This window comes from Formica exsecta, unplaced genomic scaffold (assembly GCF_003651465.1).
Source record: "Formica exsecta isolate Colony F162 unplaced genomic scaffold, ASM365146v1 scaffold51, whole genome shotgun sequence".
Taxonomy (NCBI): Eukaryota; Metazoa; Arthropoda; class Insecta; order Hymenoptera; family Formicidae; genus Formica; species Formica exsecta.
The window spans coordinates 1,217,836-1,245,069 of NW_021852343.1; the positions used below are offsets into that span (position 1 = coordinate 1,217,836).

Here is a 27,234-nt window from a genome sequence, read left to right on the forward strand (position 1 = left end):
TTTAAATTCGTACGCACGATTTTAATCGAGTGAATAAACCTTTGTGGAATTTTGAAGAAAACAGAAATTGTCTTTGATAGAATAACAAATATGTATACAACAGATATATAAGAGTTATGATATAAATTATAAATTCCATGATTATTTTCTCTCATTCCAAGCAAACGTAACGTGTAAACTTGATACAATCTCAAGCATGAGATTTGAAGGATTCAAGATTGTATCTCATCCTTTAGTCTTTAGGCAAGGAATACTGAATGAAACAGTTGAACAAAATTATGTACTTCAATACTAACAATAAACATTAATTATTACATGTAATGGCATTTTTTTATATAATATCTCATATTTTTAAATTAAAATCAAACCAATGCCCCGAGTCTGTTCACTATAATTCTCTCAGAAGTTGACCCCTTGATAAATAAATTTCGTAAATAATATTCTTTAATTGATTAATTGATTTTATTTTATTTGAGATTGTTGGGAATTGATATGACATATATATGCGCGATCGATATAAAAGAATATTTGGAAAAGAATTCGAGCGTTGAAATGTATATATTGAAAGCTCTTACAGTCATGTTCTCCAGCTTGGAGAATATTGAATTGTTCTAACGTATTTTCTTTGAAATGTGAAAATTCACTCCATAGGAAAATTCGTACATCGATGTAGATCGTCGAAAGACAAGAGTTCTCAATTCTTTGCTTTGCGAAAACTTCCTTTATTGGTACTTTTTGAGATGGAATCGAAATATTTTATATGAAGATAGAATGATAATTCTACGCTTTTACGTAGAACAAAGTAAAAATATATATTATACTTACAGCATTGAAAAAAATATTCTCACGTTTTTTTTTTAAATTCATATTTTTATTTTTTGTTGTATATTATTTGAATTCTTGTTCTTATTCTTTGTAACATAATTTATATAGTACCTCTCGTGATCGGTTAGGCATAAATAGAAAATACAAAAACAATAAAATAAACAATCGCGAAAAAGAAAAGAGAAATAGAAAAATTATAATGTTTATAATAATATATAATAAAGGATACATCTATATTAATATTTTATATATCATGTAATATTAGACAAATGGTAAAAAAAAAACAAGAAATAAAAAGTAATATTGATCCTTCCATGCTTAAGTGTTTTCGGAAAACTCATACTTTAATGTAGCTTTCTTTGTCTACTGAATCGTTCCAATTGTTTTCCGCTACAAATCGCCCGCGGGGTATTGAGCCCGATGTTCTCACTTCGCGTATAAAAATATGTTATGTACGAAGGATATGAAAATCCGAATTGCCATCGAAAGTACTTTGTCAGAAGACAAAAGCTCCCCCACGAAGTTCCAGGATCGCGCGCTTCTTCTCGCGAGGAAAACTTTCTGTATCTTCAACTTCATAAACGTGAAAGTTATACCGAACCGAGATTCTTTCGCGGGCAAATCGCTTTTACGCAGTTTGCGAGGAATCGCGCCAAAGATTATAAACATACGAATCGGGCATTGAAATCGATATACCACACTTCCTGCGAGTGCTTTGATATCGAGAAATAGAGTCGCACCATACAATCTTTATATTCACAATTTTTATAAAATATATACATTTCCCCATACTTTTATAGCATTCAAAAATATTAGTCATTTTACTCGCTAAATTATATTAATAAATAAATTATAAATAATAAATAAACGATAAATTTATAGCATACCGAAATTTTGCTAGAACGTGATTTTTATCGATGAATCAAATAATTTTTGTTTTGTTAATTTCAAAGCAAGGAAAATGTACGCAAAATATTTTTTCGCGTATCGAATATCTTTTTTAAATTATAATTATTCTGCTTAAAATATAATTTGAGCATAAAAGACGTTTGATGATAGATTCTCTGCCAATAGAGAACCGCAACTGGCTGCCACGATATCAAAGCCCTGCTTGTTTTCGTCTCATTACCGGAAATCCTATTTAAGATGGAAATGCGAAGTGCTAAGTTATTGGTGTGGGCGCAGCTTAAGTCGATTGGCTGCGGAAGATGACATTCGGGAAACCAAAAAGGAGCAGTCCTAGAACGTTTCTCCGTAGCGTACGCTAGAAAGGCTTTTTCCGTACTTCGAACTTCGCAAACATATCCGGCGCATCCGGCTGGTACAAAAACGGAAGCACTAAAGTACCTGCAACTGCGCGATGTTACCAACTTCGTTGCATTCAGAAACTCCTTATCTCTCCTTATATCAGTTTTTGCTCTCTACTAAAAGGTGAATAATTATCAGATTCTGCGCACGAGTGTAGTTTTCCAGCATCTATCTATTAACACTGATGATAGCGCGTTTCAATCACATACTTCTAATCAAATAATTCGCGCATCATTCGATGATATTAACTATTCAAATTCTTTATTTACAGAGCTATCGCATACGTCAAATTCAACGTCAGGTACCATTATATTTTTTTATCTAATATTATTTCTCAAATGTCATATTATATAACTAAAATATTCTACAATTAATTTAATTAGTGGGGTATCATTATTATTATTATTAATATAATAATAGTATTATATTTTTTACTAACATATGTATTTTAATCAGAGTTATGAACGAACGTTATCTACGAGGAACATAAGACAAGAGGAATCCACGTAAGATAATTCCCGTAAAAACTTCGTCTCGACGGTGATAATTTTAGTTATATGATAAGGAAGAGTTACTCGTGAAAAAGCTCGACGGTGGGTCAACTACCGTTCGCGAAAGGAGAGGAAAAGAGTACCGAAATAAAGGAGGAGTGCTGAAGGAGCAATTGCGTTTTCTCGCGTTTCTTCGCACCCTCGCACCCTCGCGCGCTGCGGGGGAATGTTTATTGCTATGATACAGCCGCACGGTAGCTAAGTTAGGTTAGATCATCCCCTTTGCCACCACCGTCGAGGGGGTATCTTCTCGAGGTGGTATTTTCTCTGTAGAGAGAGAATTTGCCGCCGCGTTGCAGGAAGTACGGAGTGGCGGCGGGTGTAGTTGGAAAGTTCCATCCGGAAGTAACGTTCTATTGGCCCATCTGAGCTCGTCGAAATTCTAAATGGGGCTTTCCATTTATTCAAACAGAATTTACGATGAGCCTTTCGAGTCAGCATCGGGTGTACACTAACGTCGCACGAAACAATCTGTTACCATCCGTGTTGTGGATAGAGATATATTATAGATATATTCATATTTATTTATAGACAGCGTGTATAAATTTCGTTGGTTATCAAAAGATTTTGTGAAATAAACGTGTGATATTTGTATAATTTTATATTCGCAAAATATTTATCTTTATTTTACAACTATAAAATAAAAACAAGAAGAATTCCAATTGCGATGAATTAATCAACTTATGTCTTTATTATTCACGACATTGTCTTGTTTTATAGAGAAAATCCAATATTGGTTATATATTATGACTTTTCACTGAAATAAAGAGAAATTCTAAAATACCCCCCATTTATATTCGACGAGAATTCGACGCAAACTTGCGATGTGGCACACGAGGAGGCATCTCGTATCGAAAAATATGGCCTGTTGCTGGTAAGACATTTAAGGTACCCCCAAACTCTTTATACTGTAAGTTTGAAGTCCTTGTATCGCCGCGATCGTCCGTGTTATTTACGAGATAAGCAAATCTTTATTTATAGCATAAACTTTTTTTTTTCTATCGTCCGGTACATTTTTCATACTTTCGATATTTACGCGCTCGTCCTCTGGGGAAATTCTCCATAGTCGGGAAAAATCTATGTAGGCAGGCAACCCGGGCTGTAGCTCGATAGGGGGAGGATGACATTTCGTACGTCCATCCACGTTGCGGTTGCAAGTTTAAAGTCGCGCTTTACATTTATTCCATGGGCGATTCCGCCCGGTTCTTTTGGCATCGCCGATATCAAAAAGCGACGGTGGAGCTTGTCGTAAATAGGCGGCCGAAGCTTACCGGCAAACTTTATATTATGTCTCGCGAACAAAGTTTGCTCACGGCAAACTACATCGCGTTCTTATTTATGAATAAATCTTTATTTATGCGCTGCATCACGCGGCGGTATAATGCTGCCATAGTCCTCGCATTTATCGTTGTCTTGTATTTACGTCACGTCTCAAATTAAAAAAAATCGTTTGACGAAGCAAATAAAGTATGCCATTGCATTCAAAAGTTATTTGTAATAATATCCTGTAGAAACGTATTAAAACTCTAATAGAATTTCCAGCTATAAACCACTGTGGAAAAATTAAAGCATGAAATAATTCAGTAATAAAAATTTATAACACGTAAAATATACGCTTTGTAAAATTTATATATCCTTGAAAATTAAATGATATAAAAATATGTCATAAAAATTTTATTATTGTTTACATAAAACTGCAGATATATCTGCGCGCATAAAAAATTATTTTTACAGGTGAATTATGTACACTTTATAATTAAAATACACTAAATCATATTTTATCATTATCCAGAATAATCAAAATATATAAATCTTCGAGAATATCATATTCTACAGCCGCGAAAAAAAAAAAATTAAATCGTATAAGCAGTAACAAAATTTTTGCGAATAGATGACTAGCGAGATGCAAAAATGGTTCGCGAGTTTGCATGAATTTATCGTTAAAGGAAAACATATTATTCTATTCTGGAAGGGACCTATACAAGGACAAGCGGATTCTCGAAAATTATGCCACCCTCGTCGTCATTCAGCATGATCTCATTTTCTTGGCGAATAGAAAACGCGCGAGGGTTTCTATACTGAGGGAGAGTGACTCGTTTCATCGGATTGGCCTTGCCGGAAAATGAGACAGACCGAGTTCTCCAAAAAGCAAGATCTGTGAAAGCGAAAGAAAAGTAGCGAGAGAGGAGTAAGAAAGAGGAATAAGATAGAGGGGAAAATTATGTTTGCGGCGGTAATCTTCTCTCCTACATATGGTATGTGAAAGAGGAAAGTGCGAAAAGAAGGCGAAAAGTGAAAGTAACGTGTTTCACGGATCCCTTCGCTGTGAGGAGTTGGATTTTCAACTTATATAAAAAAAAAAAACGTCCCCCTAGAGCTTTCTTCGAAGTTTTGATTATTTATTCAAATCCTCGTAATACAACACCACGAGATCAAATTATTTTTAAGCACGTGCCATCTATATCTTCTCTCTTAGATTTCGTAAACACATATCAGAGATTTTTCTATCTCTGTTTATATATCACATTTTTCTATTTTTCTAATATTATTTAATACTAATATTTTTATATATCCTTTATTGTTATTATTATTTTATAGATAAAGCAAAGTTTGCTAAATATAGTTTTGCTAAATATAGCATGCGTTTAAAAGACAAGAATCAAATAAAAGAGCTTAAATTATAAATTTGCAAATTCAATATTATGTAAAAGATCACATAAAAATATATCCGACTTAAAAAAATCGTATATTGAGAAACATAGTTTCTTCTTACTTTAGAGAATTTTTCATTGCAGTTGAATTTATATACACAACTCAATACAAGTATTTTCAATAATGCAACAGCAAACAATAAACATTAAACAATAGTGTAAACAGGAAACAATAATGTGTGTACTCACAGAATCAGTAATAATAAAAAGCGAAATAAATAGAGAGAGATAAAGGAAAAAACAAATACTAAAAGATGATATAAGTAAATATAATATAAGTTCAAACAATGATTAAATTATAATAAATAACATTTTGATAACGCGGGATAAAAAGAGATAATAAAGAAATCATGTGGCAGAGATGGCATTGCAAATAACTGAGAAGTTGTTTTCGCATAAAACGGTAGAAACGGTGAATGATATTAAAAGTGGTACGACGCGATAAAAGGATGCGCAAGACAATAGACCGGATGTGGAGCGTGTTTTTTTCTTATCAATACATCAGGTAGTCGCGAGGCGGCGGCGACGGCGGCGCGGAATTGCTCCAACTTTTTTAGACTTTTCTTCCTGTGCACACAATGAGCAGAGGGTAGCAGCTCGGGGAATAGGCGGTTCGCGTGAATACTAAATTTTAAAAGTAAGCCAAGACGCGAGAAATTTATGGTGTGCGCGAGTGTAAGTTTACAATTACACGGAAGAATGAGGAGGGGACAAGAAAGAAAGATAGAGAGAGGATGGGAAGTAGAATGAGAGGATGGCTCGAGCTACAACCCGCCGCGTCTTAATCCCCTTTTTATCTCTGCACCTTTTACCCAGAATATCTATGGCCTTTGGAAAGGGAATCTCCAAGATTCTTTAGCCTCTTGAGCTAACGTGCAGTGCGATCGTAGATACAAGAATCGGGAGTTAGATTAAGAAATGCAACTTTCTTCGAACGCTATTTGTCGATGAAATTAATTGCGTTTAAGTACATCGAAAAATTTTGCTTTGAAAATTGTATTAATTATTTTTATTGTAAAAGTTAAATTAAAATGTAAATAATTTGGTGGATTCAGATAAAAGAATTAAAGCATAAGTCAATTAAATAACAATAATTAAATAATGATAAAACAAAAGTTTTTAAAGTAAAATGTTATTTCACTCAAATCATTCCTAAAAACATTAAGCATTTTCAATTCTATAATAAAATTTATAGATAAATTAAGTTAATTAAACATAAAAGTTCTGTAATTTTTTAATACAGATAATTGAAAAAAAAACGACTGCTTTGCGATGTCGCGAATCGAGTGATAGATACCGTCCACTAATAATTCTTAATGTCAATTTAACTAATGTAGATCATTTTACTTCCAACGCATTATAAATGCCAAGTTTAGTTTATACATGTTGTCATTTGCGCAACATCTGCGCAGACGAGCGTGTCGAATTGTAATTTCACTCAACGCACACGCATACTTCAAATTAGTGTTCTACTCGATAGTATATTCTAGACAACAAAATTACTATTCAAATTACCGTTCCGCTAGATTGTACTATAAAATTACCATTTGGATTAGCTCGGCTCAAACCGACAGACTTATGATTTAAATCTGATCACTTGAAACATAAATAGCAATACGTGCATCATAAAATTAGAATAAATGAAAAATCATGCATAGAATCATTTTATAATAAATCTTCGAATTTTTATAAAAAGCAATCTTTATAAAAATATTTAACGATATTTTGTCCGAAATGTGTCACACATTTTGATACTAATTATCGTAAAGAATAATACTAATGCGTGAATAAATATTTGAATAATTCCTTCATAGACGACAAACAACCGCAAAAGTATCACAATAATAAGGATAAATAAATTAACTTGAGAAATAAATTCCCGCTATAAGTAATTTGCAAAAATCTTCGCGACATTCTCGTGCTCATCAACGACGAAGTTATTATATGCACGACTAACGGGAAAACTTCTTCCGAGATATTTAAAACGTATTTTGGCGAGCAAGGGTGGGAAAGCGGCTGATAAAAGCTGGAATTAACGCGAAATGGAAAACTTGAAGGCACTTTAATTATGTTTCTCGAGCTTAAGCCAACCCTTCGTGGTTACGTGTCGCGAAATCCCCCTTGTCTTAAGAGGATTCTTATGAAACCTCTGCAATACTGACGACTAATTGTTGGAAAAGGCAAGTCAGGATCACGATTCGTCGCAGAAGATAAGGACAGGTAATTCCATAAACGTTTTTCTCTTTCTTTATATGTAAGTTAAAACTGATTAGCATCACTAATGAGGAATAATAAAATTATGCAAGTAAAAAGAGCAATCTGCAGATCGCTCGACAATAATTTTTACTAATTCCATATAATATTTGAAGATATTAGGAGTAATTAAAAAATAAATTAATAGTTTATACTAACAACAAATACAGGATAATGCAATATTATATTAATAATAATATTAGTGAATTTTAAATAAAATTTTCACATATCACAAGGAAATTTTTTTTCAAAAATCAACAGATTCGATGGCCGATCTGATTGATCTCTTTGTTCGATATAGCTGATCTTTCGCGTAAATCAACAATCATTCGTTAACTGGTTTGCTATTTGCCTCGAATTTCATTGCCTCTCTGTTTACCTCGAATTTCATTGCCGTTATATCCGGACGGGGTACTTTCAACTTGCACATTCTGGAAATACAAATTTTTATCCCGATCGCGAAAAAAAAAACGTCCGTGATTATCGTAATCCATTTCCATTCGCTTGAAACGCTTTCATGGCGAATTCGCGCAGAATAATATTATCAGCTAGCTAAAAGCTTGAAATCAAGCCTCTGAATCAGAGTGGCCGAAACGAATTTTTCCCGATCTAACCAACTCGCGTATTGGTTTATTAAAGCGCCGTAGGACATTTTCACGTACTGATTACACATCAATGGGGTTATTCACGACCTCCGTTTCCTCTTTTTCCCGCGAAACGTGTACGGGTTACCATCGGCGGAAAATTGGCTCGGCGCCAGATCGGGCTTAAAGCTTTTCTACCGCCTCCCAGCAAATAATACGCTAGAAGCTCACGTCGAATCGTCGGCCCGGATATACTCTCAAATTCGTTACACAATCCGTTAGAGAATATTTGCGGTTATATTTCTTTCGAATTACGGGTACGCATTTCCGGTCGATATAAATATACGAAAACAATCGCCATACTTGGACGAAAAAAAAAAAATTGAATTTTTACACGAGTACCTCGTTTCATACGAATCATTTCGAATCAAGATTTTTGCGTCCTTTACGTATTTAAAGAGCGATATCTTTCTTGTACAATATAAGTAATTCAACTAATCATACATGTATTAATGTGTACTAATTTAATTTTATATAATTTGTCATATATATACATATAATATGTATACACATATATATATACACACACATATATATACACACGATGCGTTTTATCTTCGCGTTTTATTTCCATGATTTCATCTTTCGTAAAACTAAAAAAGAACGTGAAAGCTAACATAAACTTGTATCTACTTACCATTCGTCATACGCATATGTCGAGCAAACCTTAGATTGTAGGACGATTCGCGATCACGTGCAGCATACACACATATACACACACACGTACACACACACGTTTCGGTGCACGCACGCGATCGCGGAGAGAAGCAATGCCTATCGGCTGTGTTTATTTACCGAGGGATGACGCGCTCTATTGTCGTTTAGTCGAATGCGAAAAACATCGCGAACCGCTTGCTTCCAATCATCTAAGGACGAGGTATCTTTTCATCTTGAGATTAAGATACAGCGGATAGATCGCTTTTTGAAGATTGGACATTGTTACTTTCGTCGGCAATGGGAGGAGATTAAAGTCTCAATTGAAAGCGGAACTTGACGATAAATACTTTTCGTATCTATCGCCAAGCTCACATTGAATGACAAATATATCGATCTCGTTTAGGTATCGCGTATACTGCGTCGAGTTTTGCGCGAAAGGAAAATTCGGCTGCTATTTTAAATTAGAGAAAAAAAATCATTGTATTTGTTCTGTGCTCTATATTTAAAAAAATTTAAATGTAATATTACAAAAAATTTTTTTTTAAATATGTATAATTTAATTTATTAAGTAACACATTAATTACAATTTGCAATACAGCAATCGTTAAATTATCACCTGCACAATTTATAGTGATATATTATTATGAAACTTGAATTATCCTCAAAATTTATCAAAACTGTATTAGCCGTTGCTTCCAAGAAACTAGCGCAGGTACTAGTAGCTCTCTTCATTACTTACAGTTACATCATACAATATTCTCCTACATTAAAGTAATATTTCTCATAACTAAATATATCTACAATTTCGCATCGCAACGCAATTGTTCTACATTCGAGTACAAAGAGGCTGTATCGTTCCCACGAAACTTTGTTGAGAGTAGCTTCTTGATGCGAATACGCGAGATCGACCAACGCAACGTGTTTTAAATATTTGCTCGTCAGTGGGACGTGACATACTATCTCTGATTTAGCGTGTTTATAAAAAGAAACTAGTCAGATCTACAAATTCTAACATCGATTTCATGGCATACCGCGAGTGAAAACGTGACGAATCGATTAGACTATCCAGTTAGTTTTTTGATCGTCGAGCAAATGATAAATCTAACGCGATATCAAGGATGGGCGCGATAAAAGCGATTGTTTTTCTGGACAAATTGCACTTTTCACGCTATCCGAGATGTTATTTTCGCATCTTCTTGTCGACGCGACCGAAACAAGAACGAGATGCGAAAAAAGAGCGAGTACACGGGAGAGAGGCAAGGGGAAAAGGTGTTAAGAACTACAGCCGGAACCGTTGCGCTTCTTCCCTTTGACCTTCGAAGGAAAACAAGAAGACGAGTGCGCACCGGCTTTCCTTCCATTTAAACTCTGTCGACGAGTGAAAGAAGATCGTCCTTTTGTCTCACTAATCTAGGCAAAGTAGTCGCCGCGAAAGGCGGCCGAGTGACTGCACGAATCAATAACGCGAACCTAGTTTATGTAATCGGTGAAAAAGTGGCACTATCGAGACAAAGATTTAAAAGCATTCTCTCGAGAATTATTTTTTTGCACTATCCGAAATTAATTTTTCGAAATTTTCATCTCTCTCTCTCTGAAAAAGTATAAACTCAATTTCAAAATGCAAAATATGTGTATTAATATTTATTCAATAAAAAAGAGAAACAGAGAGAGAAAAAATATGGAATTTATATTTTATATCAAATTACGCTAAACCATATTGACATATGCCAACACATTCTTGATTTGAAAAGAAATTACATTGTTCTTTAATATAAATTAGATTTAAATTAAATTAATTAAATTAAATTATTTTTTTAATTTAATTTAAATTGTTCACATATATAAACATTTTTTATTTTTGTTTCAATTCGTACTAATTGTCTTTACATTATAATTTCTATTTCTGATTCCACAATATAATATATTATTTAAATTCCTACTCTCGCAGTTGCCGAAAGATAATGGGAACGCTGGGGGCTCTTAGTTATCCCGCGCGCGTGCTTACGGGTTAAGATCAAGCGATGCGAAATCATAAATTAATATCACGGAAGCACCTTGCGCGACTATATGGGACTACACGTAATTCCGTGACTTACGGAATGCATACAGCGGAGAGAATGCATACAGTGGAATCGCGCAACAAATGTGCAAACATGCAAATACCGGTATCACTTTACTCGGTCTTTATTACTGCGATGGAAGACAGTAACAGCTTGGCGAAAAACGAGATACCTATATATTAGGAAGCGGTAGTTTGCGCAATTGTAAACTTTGAGAGAGTCGAAAATATGAAGAAAATTAACTATTCTATATTATTATTTCACATTACACGCGCAAATGACACACTCCATTTTAAAGATATATCTGAGAATTCTTGTTTCATTTAAAAATAGAACTTATTTAATTTTTATTTTTATTTTGTACTTGCAATTAGTTTTCTATTTAATTTTAATTTAATTCTAATTGATTCTTTTTGCGCGTTTAATACACATCTCTATCTCGTAACGTATGATAATTTATATGTAGAAAATCCAAGTACAAAATATAAACAGTTTATCGATAATATAAAATTTCATAATTAAATATATTTATATATTTATATAGGTCATCGATCAAAAGTTCGATCGCACTTGTTCCCTGTGTGTTTGTCATTTAGCTTCAATAAAACTCGAAGCAAACTCGGACTTTGGAGCACGTTCGCGTGCGCGTTACAAAGCCCTAAGCTACGTGTATAGTTCACCTCGTTTATGCATTGAAAGTCCGGCAGCGGCTCGAACGGATAAAGTTCCCACGCTGTGGCTTGAAATCGAACCCGACCGCAATATCGAAAGTAATCTTTCGCCGAATACGCGATCGCAAACCATCATTCGCACTATTTTACGCGCTCAAGTTTTGCAAACGCTAATGCAACTTTCTCATCAGTCCACTATCGATTTCTCCAAATCAAATGATACAAATTGTTTGCGCGAACCATTCTCGCTTTTCATTAAATTTATTTAAATTTTTTTAGATAATATTAATAATTTTTAATATTATATAATATTGGATTACGAGATATTTTTACAAATTCCAGGTATATAACTTGATATTGAAAGATATTAATTAAAACAAAATATAGAACAAAAATTGTTTTTATGGAAAAAATTGAATAGTAATATTTTTAATTAAGTTTCATTAACCATTAACCATCAAATTAATTTTAATTTGATACGCAAGAAATAACTGGATTTTATTCTTGACTAAATAAAAACCTATTTATAAAAAATATAATACACGGAGTAAAAATACTTAAATTGGCGAGTAATTAACTACGAATATATTCTTTAAAAATTGGCTTAAACATGTAATACATTTTATAAAAACCAACTTGCTTTACTACTCGGCAAACTTGAGGCACTACTATATTACTTGAGCAAGTAACTCTATTTTTACACGTATAAAATTGTATGTGTGCATGTGTGCACGCGGTATTCCTTTACGTCATCACATTTCTAACGAAACGTTACAGTTTCATTCGTCAAACGTTGTGAAATAAAAAAAAATACAGTATATATATTATCATATATTTTGTATAATAAAAAATAGATGTATATTTTTTGTAATATTTTTTATATTATCTTTTTATCAAAATATTTTCTTCTTATCTCTTTCCATGCTTTCTTTTTATCGAATTTATTTTACAGTTTATCAAAAATGATATGATATTGACGAAATATTAACGATATGATAACGAAATGATATCGAGTTATACACATGAAAATCATTTCGCTTAAACGTAATATCTCATTTAAAAATTTTTAACAATCGACATAAATTTATTCATGAACTCCTTGTAATATATTGACTATATAAATAATTGGATTATTTTATCGACAATGAATTCGCGCTATTTAACGTGCCGTTGCCAGCAACAAACGCGCATATCAAAAAGTTTATTTTTCATCCAATATTATTCTATATATACAACTGTGTATATAGCGTTTTATGTGTGTGGGAATTTACGAAACATTATATACTACATGCGTAGTCATCATTCGGACGAGGCGCGTGAGCTCGCTCATCAATCGTTATTAAACCAATTCTACGGGCGTTTAACATTGCAAGCGGCAATGTTCGTAATATGTAGAATTTTTCGATAAGATATGAATATTTATGAAAATAATAGAGAGACGAAAAGCTTGCGACGCACAACAACTTAAAATTCCGCGAAGCAATGCGATTTATACGCGAGTATGGAGCATGTCTGATCTTTATTTGACTATATCTACTTGGCGGCAGCGAAGAATACTTCTCGAAGTACTCTTTTTCATTTGCATGTAAAAACATTCATGTGTAAATTATGCAAACTGTTTGCTTAAGCTCTATGGAGGCTATGTAATTTAAAATAGCATTTTAAATTATATATAAATTACCTGCTTTTTTGCAGGTAATTTTTATGATACGCCTCTTGTCCACTTTCTCTTATTTTAAAATAATATTCTTGTTAAAAAATTTCTTAAATTTCATTTTCTTAGCAGTACGGACCTACAGTACACTGTTATATGTCAAAATTATTTTAGTATTCAAAATTATTGTTACATAATTGTTTTAATGTATACATATTCACATTTATTACAAAGAACAATGCATGTAAAATTATTCGAACACTTAGATTAACCTGCAATTTCGACTGTCACCTGCGACGATCATCTGTCAATGCGCTCCGATTTGACAATCAATTAGTTCTTAAAACTTGAATTAGAAGACGTACGTCCTTCTTTTCCATTCTTTTCCAAGAGCAAAGTCATTAACTCGAAATTCATCATCATCCGCAAAAAGCTAGATAAGTTATATTTCACCAAAATCAACATACCCGTTGAATCACATTATATTATCCCTATTAACGTCATTACGTATATTGGTATGCCAGCGAGGCTCGCACGTCACATCAATCAATCAAATACAAATAAACGCATCGATATTATTCAAATTGAGGGAAAATTCCCGAATCTTCCCGACTAACTTCTCGCGGACGTTGATCAATTTATTGATATCGCGCTTCAGCCCCTATTTTTTTAACCGTAACCTCACCTGCTACGATGTCGATCGAATCACTCCATAGTGTCACTGTCAGCGGCTGACTACGGCCACCCTTCCGGTAGTCTGGAGATGGGCTGGATGCAAGACCACAAACACCATGAACACGTACGTCCCCGAGCGCGGAGGGTGAATCGCGACGCGATCGAAAGAGAGAGAGAGAGAGAGAGAAAAAGAGGGTAGAGAATTGCGTAGGGAAAAAGAGAGAAGGAAAGAGAGAGAGAGAGAGAGAGAGAGAGAGATAGAAACGTACCGTGTGTCAAACGTATACGAACATGCACGTCCGGTTCCGCGTCCGCGCGTGCACTGACTTCTCCTCTGTCTGTTCAGGCGCGCCAGCCCGCAGTCCATCCACCTTGGGCCACTGTAGACTCGTCGCTAGGTTGCCATGACGACCGGTCAACAGCACGCGCAGTCGGCGCGAGCGAGACGCCGTCACGCGGTCGTCGATGGTGGGAAAAGGGGTGAGAGGGTGGGAAGGGGGGCGGGGGGAGGGAGGGGGAATTTTCGCGTTTGTCTGGAAAAATCCTTTTTCGCAAAAAAAAAAGAAATGGAAACGTTTTTATAATAAGATACGTCACGCGGTGCTATATATTCGCTAAAGATACTAAAAAAGATATAGTTAAAATAATAATATAGCGTATATAAAATATACATACACATGTATGTGTGTATGTATGTATACATATATAATGAAAAAATATGTGATAAAAAACACGTCAAGATAGATAATTAGCTAATAATATATCGAGAAAAATTGATATTGGAATAAATTGAAATAAAAAGAGTATGTTGCTATTAAAAACCTAGTATAACAAGATACATCTCAGGAGTTGAATTTAAGGAATTTTGGAAGTTATTTTAAGAAAAATATTAAAAACTGAATACACACGAGAGATGTGCACACAGAGATAAAAAAATTTTGTATACAGACGAAAGTTAAGATTATTTATGTTAAATTAAATTAAATTAAATTAAATTAATTAAAGTAATTGTAACAATCTTCCTGACAAGAGAAAAGCAAGAACTGACAAACCCGTAGCTATATGTATACAGTAAATACTTTATTGTTCCCATGCAGTCAAGTAATCCGCGCTGCGAGATAAATTGGAAACATCAATGTGTAACAATTGGTATAGACAATCATAAATTTGATATATTTATTTATTCTCTTCTAGTAAAGTTTGTAGAGCAATATGTTTGTATATGAAACCGGCAATTATTATTTTATTATTCTCATCTCGCGATTGAAATCGCGATACATATGTATACAGCAGTTTTCAGACTGCATTTGTGCCTCTATTTTCTGTGCGTTTCAATCGGCACAAAATAGAAAAGTAGAAAATCGATGATGGAGTTTAATATCTCTCTTATATGTGGTGGAAAAAAAATTCGTAGCCTCGGATATATCGGCGTTTCGCTGTGGATAGATATCTAGAAAGTTAATAACGATCGCCAAACGACTGAAAGGGACCGCCGAACCTGTGGAGGCCGTCAAATAAGCTGATGCTGCAGGAACGTTATTCGCTGATACGTAAGCTTACTACAAACGCGTCAGATTTCTATAATCAACGTGGCAGTCCGTCATCATTCTGATCTCATCTCGCTTATATATCATATATTCATATGTGAACGACAAGATTACTCGGAAAAATCGATTTAGATAATAAAAATTTATTTAACTACTAAACGGATTATTCCAATAAAAGATCAAATAAAAAGATTATCTTTGATGATAAAAAAAAAGCTTGAGAGCGCAGATAAATGCAAAACAAAAAATAGCAAACGGTATTAATGGTTTAAAAAGATCCGCACGCGCACACACACATACAAGAGATCACGTACAAGAGATAACTATCTTAAAATCATTGTCATGGTACTTAGCCTCCACTTTCCTAAATCTCTAATTTATTAATTAAAGAGGTCTGTAGCTTGAATCAAATCTCTCGCGACTGCACAAAATGTAGAGATAAGACAGCGAGCAAGAAAGAAAATAAGAAAGAAAGAAAGAGAGAAAGGAATAAAGAATGAGGTAGGAAATTCCGGTCTGGATTATGCGCATCGTGGAAATTAATAAGAGGTACGGTGTAAACGTGCACGGCTGAAATGCGGCCCCCACGAAGGAAGGGGTCGTTAATGCCCGGGCCGGGCTTGTTTCTCTTTTTCTTTCTATCTTCGTTGTTTTTTTATATTTTTCTTCTTTTTAATACCGCTCCGCGGGACGTCGATACGATGCGACTACGCGAATACGTGACTTCCAACTCGAGCATCTCATAAAATACGAGCAAATTCCCCGAAGTAGAAGAAAGGAGAGAGCGGCGGCTCATTCGAAACGGCGAAAGCGCGGACAAAATGTCTGAGCAGCGAAGTTTCGAAAAAGGACACAAACGCTCGGAATTGCGGAAATTAATTTACTCGCGGTCGTAAGTGAACCACTTGTTCCGTACGTCTCCCACGTACGCTGATAGTATAAGCGCCAAGATTTATTTTTACCTGCGCGATTGTTTCGAGGATACATAAAATTAGTCTCGAGAAACTTTTGCATTTTCCCAGATTAATAATAATGCTTATTTCGTTAATTCAAAAGCACACAAGTATCGCATTTGGCCTCTTTATATTTCACTCAATCACTGTTACACATCTACCACACTCTATCGCGTATTTGAATTATATATACCTAATAATCTGAGATATACATAAAAAATGAGAGATTTATATAAATGTATATAATTTAAAACTTTCATTTTTTTATCTTAGGTTAATCGCATAATTTTATAATAAAGCGGCTAATTATATTATTATGCACATCAATACAATTCCTGTTTTAATTTCTTGGCACTCGATATTCTGGATTAAAAGTATCAGTTTTATTAACTTTGCAATAAAAATTGCGTAAATTCTTCTAAAATTGATTTTCAACGCATGACGCGCGTTTAGACGTGTGCGCAGAAAAGCATTGCAGAATGCGATTATTCCGCGAGTCGATTTATCATGCACGCGTTATAATAACGTGTCGTTAACTGCAGAATTTCACTGTTACTGCGACCGCAACGCGCATTTAAATGTGTGTATCTGTAATCCCAATTATCATAGTTCAATAGTCCGCATAGATTACTACCGCGATTACTCTATTTTCCAAATTAGATTAAGCCGCAATAACTAGTTGGGCATATAAAGGTTGCATAAACACCTATATATAAATATCAGCACACGTTGCGACTACACATCCAAACCATTTTTATCCTATCGAGTAAATCGGGACAGCGAGTCTCTTTTTTACACGGAATAACAATGCAAAAAGAATGGAGAAACTCGCTTTACACTTTCGATAAGATTTTACAGAGCAAAAGAAAAATTTCTTCATGTTTCCTTGATTTCTACAGTTTTTAGAGTCGCGATATCAAATTAATAATTTATGATAAATGTATATGTGTTGGCGTTAAATGATAAATCGCGATTATAATAAAAAACGATATAAGCACGTGTTGTATATAAATAAAGAACGAAGCTTCCTCTCTATTAATTTTTGTGCCAACGTTAATATTATATCAATCCTAATTTTTGCAACAATGATCATTTGTTTGTATCTTTAAAAGAAATTCTTTTTACATTTTTGTGGTATCGTTTATATCTGACGGTTTTCTTTACGAAATTACGCAGAAAATTTTCATGAAATGTTATATTCATGTGTTAGAAAAAACGCTGTACGTGTTTCCAGATTATGATAAATTTCCATTAAATACTGATGATGCTTTCCGTTTTGAGATTCTTCGTCAATTTAAGTTCCTGTAGAAAGCTTTCATTCAATCATGCACCGAACAAAGAGTCTCCGCCTCATGCTGTACAGCTCGCGTATGCGAGAGCTTCTATACCTATATTTTTAGCTTTCGCGGTGAAAGAAACACTGGAAAACGGGGCCACATAAATCTAGTTAAATCTAGGAAAGGCACAGCCAAAGCAATGAAGAAACATGCCCGCACGCGTTACAACGACTTTTCGTAGAGTTTATGGATACGCCACGGGAACAAAACTACGCCAAGTCCGTTCAAAATCTCTCTCTTTATGCGTTCGCACATCATTTGCCCCGGGTTTTCATAATCTTCAACCCCGTGCGCGGAGATTTTGCTCTTCAATACGGTTACCTCGGACGGATCCTCCATCAAAGACGAAATCGGGACATTCAATTCAGCACAGAGCAAACTGCTTGCATTTGCCGTAGCATATTGGTGACGTAGAAAATGTCAGTAAGTCAGTCAGAAACGATTATTGAAAAATTCTAGCGACTGCAGAATAAAACAGAATCTGATCTTTTATCTAACAAATTCAGGTAATCTTTCTTAGCAGGAATTTAATTTAAAATTTAATTATCGAGTTGTTTAATATTATACTTTCATATACTTTACATTAAAGACTAAGAAATATGGGAAAACGAGATTATACCGTTGTTGCGCTTGGCACAAAGGATAAAATTAAAATAATTCACTCTTTAGAGAGACTGTGCAAGAGAAAATTTGATTTACCTTACTATAAATCAACTATAAAAAGTGATAATTATTTCAACAAAAAACGTCCGTTACAAGAGAATTGAAAGAAATAAAACTCCGAAATAAGATCCTATCAATATAATTCTTTTTCAAAAACACCATGCGGATACTTGTCTCGAGATGAGAGCGTAAATTCTCTGCGCGACTGACAAGCGTGCTCCACATGCGCAATTCGTTTCCATAATTTTAATCTCGCGAAAAAGCACGAATACTCTTTAGCGCGAACATTCGGGGTATCGTCATCTCGCGGTCAATTTTCCCGGCTGAATGGAGGAAAAAGAGAATCGCATTCATAGAGGAGAACACACCGCGCGGAATGTATCCGCGCGTATTAGCGCTGCACCGGCAAAATGATAACGAATCGCTTCTGCGAAATTATAGCACGCACGTATGGATCGTATCGCGCTAGAGATGGACGGTGATATTTTTCCGAGATCCGATGAAACTGATATTTCTTTTTTTGAAAGCAGTGAAGGCATGAGACGCGCGCTTAAAAGCTCCAAAAATTCAGTTCTCATGCATCTAAAAATTTTATTAATCATCGATGATAATAAAAAAGACGACTCTATCAAGATTTTCTTTATATTTAATTATTTATATGAAAAATCCTGAAATTATAATTTATGTGCGAAACTATAAAATTAATTCGTTGTTGCTTCTAAGAGAGCATAATTCTCTCGAGGTTTCCCTTTATAAATTGGCGCTATTGGATAATGTACAATGAATTTCTATAGATAAAAGATATTACGTCCATTATTATAAATTTATCATATTATTTTATGACAAATTTATTATTTATTGCAAAACCGTCCAAAATAGAGAAAATTTTTTTATCTATTAGTTTTTTATCTATAAAAAAAATAGAAATATTTATTTAATATATTTATATATAATTATGAATAATTTATATATAAATTATTATATTGAAAAATAATAAATGCTAATTTCGTGATTGAGAAAAATCATTATGTTATCTCATTTACTCGATATTACATCCCCAATCTTATGCATTTTTTTGCAGGAGCGTTTTCATCGGCAATGAGATTACACAAATGATTGAATATCGCAATAGATATCATATCTTTATGAGCGCGGCGTTATTTAGACCTCTCGCACCGTTCATTACCGATGTGTCGTGCCGTTAGAGATCCTAAGCACGACCTTCATCACGTTTACGATATACGTTTTTGGGCCCATCACAGCCCTCTCTCCTGTCCCCGGTATACGTTCCACCGATGTCGCAAACGCGATTATCGCGATGCGATGCCGCAGGAGGTGCGCCGCTATTAAATCACCAGTACATTATGCGAGATTAGAGAATGAATATCCAAAGCGAAACTGGCGGCGGTTCGTGCCTGCTGATACATCCCGCTATCTTGCTTAAACATCCACGAAGAACGCCGAGAATCTCCGTTGCTTCGACAGTGCACCGGTTATCGCTGCTGCAGCGAGTAATGCGGGTTCGCGCACGTCGCGACGCACACATGGCGTGTTTCTCGTGTAACGTCAAGCGTACAACGTACGAGAGACCGGAAATAGAACCGGGGGATAGAAACCGAAGTTGCAATTCGACGATTGTGCTATAAGCGCGACGTAACCCGCAACATTCGCAAAACAATTCGTAAGTGTGAATCTTTAACGCTTCAACATCTTCAGGTACTTTCAATACACTCGTCAAGACACGTCGCTGTGTGTTTTTTTTCTTTTTTCCTATACTTTAACTAGCGAACAGCTAGACGCGGTTGACAGCTAAGCGCGAAGTTATGTTCGCGCGCTAATTAAACGGGACAGAATTTATAGGGAAATTACCGGGAATAGAGAAAAGTCCGGGAAGAGATGAAAGACGGCGTAGAGCGAGAGTCGAGGGAATCCTCGGTTGTGGAAATCGCGAGAAAGAAAAAGTTAATTTCCCTTTCGTCTTCCTTTTTCTCACGGCATTATCTTCCTATTTATCTATCTCTCTTTCCGCGGCTTCTGTCCGAGCGAACGCGGCCGACATGCGCCGAGAGATGAGAAATTGCACGATTTAATAACGCAGCCTGTCTTTTTCGCGAGAATAATTGTTCGCGCCGTTTTCCCCACCTCTCCTTTTCTCTCCTCTTCCTCGACAATAATCTTCTTCCTTTTTTTTTGTTTTTTTTTTGGCTCGTCGCGTTCTTTTCAATTTCTACTGCGAACGGGAGGGGCTGTCGCTCGCGAAACTCCGGTCCGATCGGCTTTTTATTCGCGATTTCGCGTTCGTCCGAATAACGAGAGACTCCGCACTACGTTTCTCGATTGGAAATGATCCACGGGAGAGGACAAAAAAAAAAGAGCGGCGCGCCGCTCACTTGCGATTGGCCGCGCTTTAATGCGATTCCATGCACGATATATAATTTGCGATCCGACGTAAGCCATATAGCTCCGTTCTCGGGCACCGCATGAGCTCGATTTAATTTCCCGGACCTACCGTTGCCGTGCTTTTCCGAGCGTTTTCGCTTATGAATATAATAGCGCGAACCGCGAATATATATATATATATATATATTTCTGCGTCACGCAATGGTTTCTTTTTTTCTCCATTTTTCTTTTTTTTTTTTTTTTTCATAAATTGACTCTGATCCAGTTACTGCTCAAAGCGGGCGTTGCTCAAAGCGGGAATATTTATCTAAAAACGTTTCAAAGAACAGACGGCTTTTCGAATATTTAAATGGTTACCGCGGGCTTTTACACTATTTTATACTTTGTGCTACTGCACCATTTTATCGTAACTCATCCCGATTTATCCCTACCGCATATGCTTCATCGTAATATCCTATGTGCAATGTCAAGTAAATAAAATGAGAAATGAAATAAAAATATTATAACCGTTCTCTTTTGACGTTTTAGCGCTCTTTAACTCGACAGTGCACCGGACGCTACCTTAATTCGAGTCTGAAGAGCAGTAACGGAATCCGATTCACGGACCGAAAATAAGGCCGAGAGTGAAAAGCTTTTAGTACTTCCTACGTCGGCAAATATGCGACTTATCCGGTGCCCCTGAGCGCGCAAAATTTTCCTCACGTTAGGATTATTAAAATAAAATCCCAAAATTGCACGTTTGCCAGTGCGTTAAAGTGATATAATTGAGAATGATTCGGATACACGTAACACACGTCTCCGATAGATTAATAATTTAATTAAATAAAACATTCTCTCTGAAAAAGAAAAAGAGAAGAGTGTAAGTTTAAAAAATATTTTTTTAAATATTCCATGTGTGTGTGGTATATGTGTGTATTATTGCCGAAATAACGTAATCCGATTCGTTCACATATTTATGGCTTATTTCACATTCCTATCAGAATATACATGTGCTTTAAAACTTTTTCTTCGCGCATATAAGTATATTTTTTCGTATTTTTCGTAGTTAATTTTTGTCATGCAATAATGTTAAAGTAAAAAAATAATATTTTTATATAATATAAATATTTTATTGAAAAATGTTATTTTTTTATCAATGTACATATCTAGTTATGAAATATATTTACACTTTTAATTATCGAGGAACAATTGGTATTTAATTCTCTTTTGTCTACCGATAAATAACTAGTTTATTAAAACTTCGATATACCGCGTTACAGACATGGCTTCCTGAAAGATAGACGGATAATTAAAAAAAGCTACGGAGTATTGGAAATTCGTGAATATGGTTTGCAAATACTTTATAACTTCTCTAATTAGGTCAAGATAAATTCTATCATTCTTCATGTTTTTTATACCATTCCATTAAATTAATATCCTTTACGAGACGAAGGGATGTATCATATTCCGAGATTATGTTGGGACCGCAAATTCCTTTATATCCATTGCAGCAATTTAATCAGTGATCTAATTTACGAATGCCCAAGCAAAGAGATAATATCTCGGGTTTTCTCTATAAATCTATCTATGCACATACGAATTGAATCTCGGAGATATGCGTGTGAGAGTAAATCAAAATTTCTATTTGCTTTCTTCATCATCAATATTGAAAGTTATGCTTACAATTCATATATACATTACATTTTATGTTATCATATCTTTCTCTGGTGCATTTATGTTTACTCACATCAAGAATATCAACCAACAAGTAAGAGATATATCTATTTGCCTTAAAAAAGAAAAGAAAATAGACAAGAAAGAGATGAATTCTTTTGTATTTAAAAGTTTCATGAATTATATTAGAAATAATATATTTTTCTCAAGTTTTCTTCTTCCCCCTCCCCCCCCTAACTTTTCTTTTATTTAAATTTTTTCTAATGTCTTTAATCGTGTGTCTTTAAAAGTCAATCCGCGTCTGGAAATTCCAAGATTCGATTTCTTCGATTAACTTTAAACGTAGTTCGAACGCCTTCCTGCTTTTCTCTTTAAAAAGAAGAACGTGAACAGAGACGGAAACGAGAACTATCGTTGAAACTAACTACGATTAAAGCTAACCGATGTCGACGTAATCGATCCTAAGTACCTCAACTGTTTGCCTGCCATTGTCACTGCGTCAGCGCGTGTACGACGAGATATTCACGAAAATACCGCGAGTCTCGAGTGCTCGTACACACATAGCAACTCATCGGGTATATACTGAAATCTGTATGGAGCTTTTTCGAGAAAAAGGAGTAGGGGTGGAAAAGAGAGAGAGAGAAAGAGAGAAAGCGTCTTTTTGCTTCGCACGCAGCGTAGCCGCGGCTGTTTCGTACGTACGAGAGAGCGAACGGAACACGATTTACGGGTCGAAAATAGAGCCGCGAGTGAAAAGCTTTTAGTCGTTCGTACGTTGGCAAATATGTGACTAACCCAGAGCTCCTGGCTACGTATATGTGGTCCGAGTCGCGTTTTCATCCACTTGTGTAATCGTTGCCCTTCTCCTACTCTTCCCGCACGTTTTTAAAGCAGTTCTAATGCAATGATCATTGAACAATCGCTGTTATAAAAGCTTCATGGATGAATATAATTTTTTATATCTGTTGACATCACCAAAAAATGAAAATTAACATTTTTTATAAAGTATAAAATTAAAACATGTGGCATATTATTGTACTTTTTTATAATAAAATATATATAAATGTATATATAAATATAGCATAAATAAGAAATAGATATATTCTTAAGAGAATAATTCTATATTTAAAGTTTATTGATTTCTTTTTTTGTAATACGTAATTGCAAATTGCACAAATGACAGATCATCGCATCAAAATTGAATTCGAACCGAGCGCTAAACGTTACGCAGAGATATAACGCGAGACAGAATACCTTTTTTAGCTACAATTAATATTCTGAAGAAAAATTGGGGATTTATTGTTCTCTCAGGAAGAGTCGTGTTCATAAGAGCAATTTCCTAGACGAACGTACCTTATGGTTTGCATACCTTACATTCACTCTGAAAACAGGAAATGGCGAGTGCACTGTGCTAAGGTAATGTTCAAACAGATATTTTCAACTTTCATTCGCGTTTTATCAGTACAATAGCTACCGGAGACAAATATATTTCCACGATGCAAACCAGTCTGACCGTATCACCACTGTTTTCTCTTTTGCGATTCTCTTTGATCGTGCACGGTGACATTGTTCTAGGTATGATAAAATTTTCCGCCCTTTATTCGTTCTCCTTTACAAATAATTTTGCTGCGAGCGAATGAGTTTAGCTTGACAATGACTGAGGGGAATCGTCTTATTTTACAATAAATAACAAGAGATATCGATATTTCGTTAAAATTGATATTCCGTCCGCGATTCCTTTCGTTGCGCCGAAACGCGGAAAATCGTCGTCATAATCGGCCGACTGCATCGGAATTCTATAACACGTTGCATATGGAATCAAGATGAGAGGATACGACGTCCAATTTAGATTATGAACTCGCAACCCCGTCGGTAGCAATAAAGTGACAAACGATATAAAATCAATATGTGATACAAAATTGAAAATACAAGGTAAATTTCCGTCAAAGGCGAATAGTCATATCGGGATATGTTATAAAGAAAAACATATCATTTGCCAATAATACTCTTCAATGGAAATGTTAGTAAGGCTGACATGTGTGCATTACTAGATATAATGAAAAAAATTAATAATATTTGTGCATTCTCTTATATACGTACATATACACAAGCAATAACTAACAGCCAAAAGAATTTATAAAAATTATTAAATTGCCAACTTCGATGTCATTTTGACGATATTGGTTATCGATATTTGTAAGCTGATTTATTTCAATATCCTTTCGACGTTCTATTTCTCCTTTTATTATTCGTACATAGGCGACGGCGCAGTTTCTAGTCGAATAAAACAGCATTTCGGTATTTGGATACAGACTTTTCAATCGGCTCGCTTCCATGCTCGATTTCCATGTTACTATCGCCCAGAATCGTGGATTAGTTTGTAATACAGAAAGAAAGGCCGAGATCAAAAGCATCCAGAGGAATCAATAAAAAGACAAAGAAAAAGAGAAAAAGATAAAAAGAAGATAAAAGAGATCAAGAAAAATGAAAAAAATATTATACCACTGAAATTTGAAACGTTCTGAGAGAAAGAAACTTTAAAACTCGATTATACTAAGCGAGCTTATAGAAATGGCTACGTAAAAGAATCAAATTACGATAAAGAATGTAAACGAATGTTAATTGAAATAAATCAACAAAGAATCTAAAAGACAAGATATTTAAATTTTTATAAGATAAGATGAATATATAAAAATATTAAGTTTAATTTCTTATCAAAATATTTGAAATGATTATAAATCTTAAATAATATTGAAATATTTTACATACAAAAAATTAATTATTATTATAAATATCTTTATTGAATGTTTTATTATTTTCTTTTTAAGTATTTAAAATCTTTTTTGATATAAAAACGAGCAATTTCTCATAGGGTGACAAATAATAAGTTAAATTTAACTCTTAAAAAAGGCATATTAAATCGAGACTCGCAAGTATTGTTGCTTCTTTTCGGCGACGCTAATTGGTTATCTCGACACTGCGCTATGCATTACTATTACTTCATATCAACAAAAGGCCGTCACAGCTGAGCCACGCATTCGACGGTTCAAATATTAAGTATGTGTGTATAATTTTAATTTATTTGATTTTGAACAAACGGGTAACTAAAATTAATATCTAAATAATTTTATAAATATGTGTGTGTATGTGAAAAAAATTAATTAACGCTGTTAATGATTAAAACTTTTTCCAATTTGAAAGAACAAGATTAAAACTATAGGAAAAAATAATAATTATAATAGAATAGACTATCGCGTTTCGGGAATCACAATCTTTCGCATATTGTATAAAGATATATTCTGGTATTGGAAGGAGTGTAAATTTTTTGAGGTAGCATCCCACAAGATATAAAAGAAACTTTTAATTTTGTTTAACCAATATTACAAGAGATATCTCGATTTTTTGTATAATATTTTACGAAAACCTAACAATATACCTATTACCAGATATACCTATTACGATCATATGAACGTAAAAGAATTAAGTAATGCTGCTAATGATTAAAGCTCTGTAAAATATAAAGGATTACACAACTATAGGAAAATTATAGTAGAATAGACTTCTGTTTCTCAGAAATCGATTTTTCGTATATTGTATCACACATCAAGATACTTTTAAGTCCCGAGTGGAATATGAAAATATTTTGGAGCCTTTTTTTCTCTCTATTCTCTCGATTATTGTCTCTTTTGCTTTCATTTTATTTCAAAATATTAATATAATAAATATATATATATATATATATAATAATCAACAAAAGGCCGTCACAGCTGAGCCACGCATTCGACGGTTCAAATATTAAGTATGTGTGTATAATTTTAATTTATTTGATTTTGAAAAAACGAGTAACTAGAGTTAATATCTAAATAATTTTATAAATATGTGTGTGTATGTGAAAAAAATTAATTAACGCTGTTAATGATTAAAACTTTTTCCAATTTGAAAGAACAAGATTAAAACTATAGGAAAAAATAATAATTATAATAGAATAGACTATCGCGTTTCGGGAATCACAATCTTTCGCATATTGTATAAAGATATATTCTGGTATTGGAAGGAGTGTAAATTTTTTGAGGTAGCATCCCACAAAATATAAAAGAAACTTTTAATTTTGTTTAACCAATATTACAAGAGATATCTCGATTTTTTTGTATGACATTTCGCGAAAACCTGACAGTATACCTATTATCGGGCGATCATATGAACGTGAAAGAATTAATTAATGCTGCTAATGATTAAAACTCTTTAAAAAATAAGAGATTACGGACAAAATTATAGAAAAATTATAATAGGATAGACTTCTGTTGGTCAGAAATTAATTTTTTCTATGTCATATCACGTATCAAGATATTTCTAAATTCCGAAGGGGATATGAAAATATTTTGGAGCCCCTTTTTTCTATTCTCTCGATTACTGTCTTTTTTGCTTCTATATAATTCAAAAATATTAATATAATAAATATATAATAATTACGGTATCTCTCTTAGTCTGACTCCTCCCCTTCGACCTGTCCGGCATGAGTGACCCTACCGGTAACTATTAGCGTTTTTGAATGAAGCAAGTTTGATCGCTTTGAGAGCGATTAAACCCAATTTATCTTGAATATATGTTTAATCGAAAATAGGTTTTAGGAGAATTTGATTAATAAGTGCATCTCCCGTTTTTGTTGCTATTT

At 34.2% G+C, this 27,234-nt stretch overlaps 1 protein-coding gene across 2 annotated transcripts in view; it reads right to left on the reverse strand.

Moving 5' to 3' along the window:
- Positions 1 to 14,343, reverse strand: part of LOC115241722 — a 105,520-nt gene extending 91,177 nt beyond the window's left edge. For both annotated transcript variants that reach the window (XM_029817634.1, XM_029817633.1), the window contains exon 1: positions 14,020 to 14,343. The gene's annotated coding sequence lies outside the window, so the exon portion shown is untranslated. The remainder of the gene's footprint in view (positions 1 to 14,019) is intronic.
- Between the last annotated feature and the right edge of the window lie 12,891 nt (positions 14,344 to 27,234).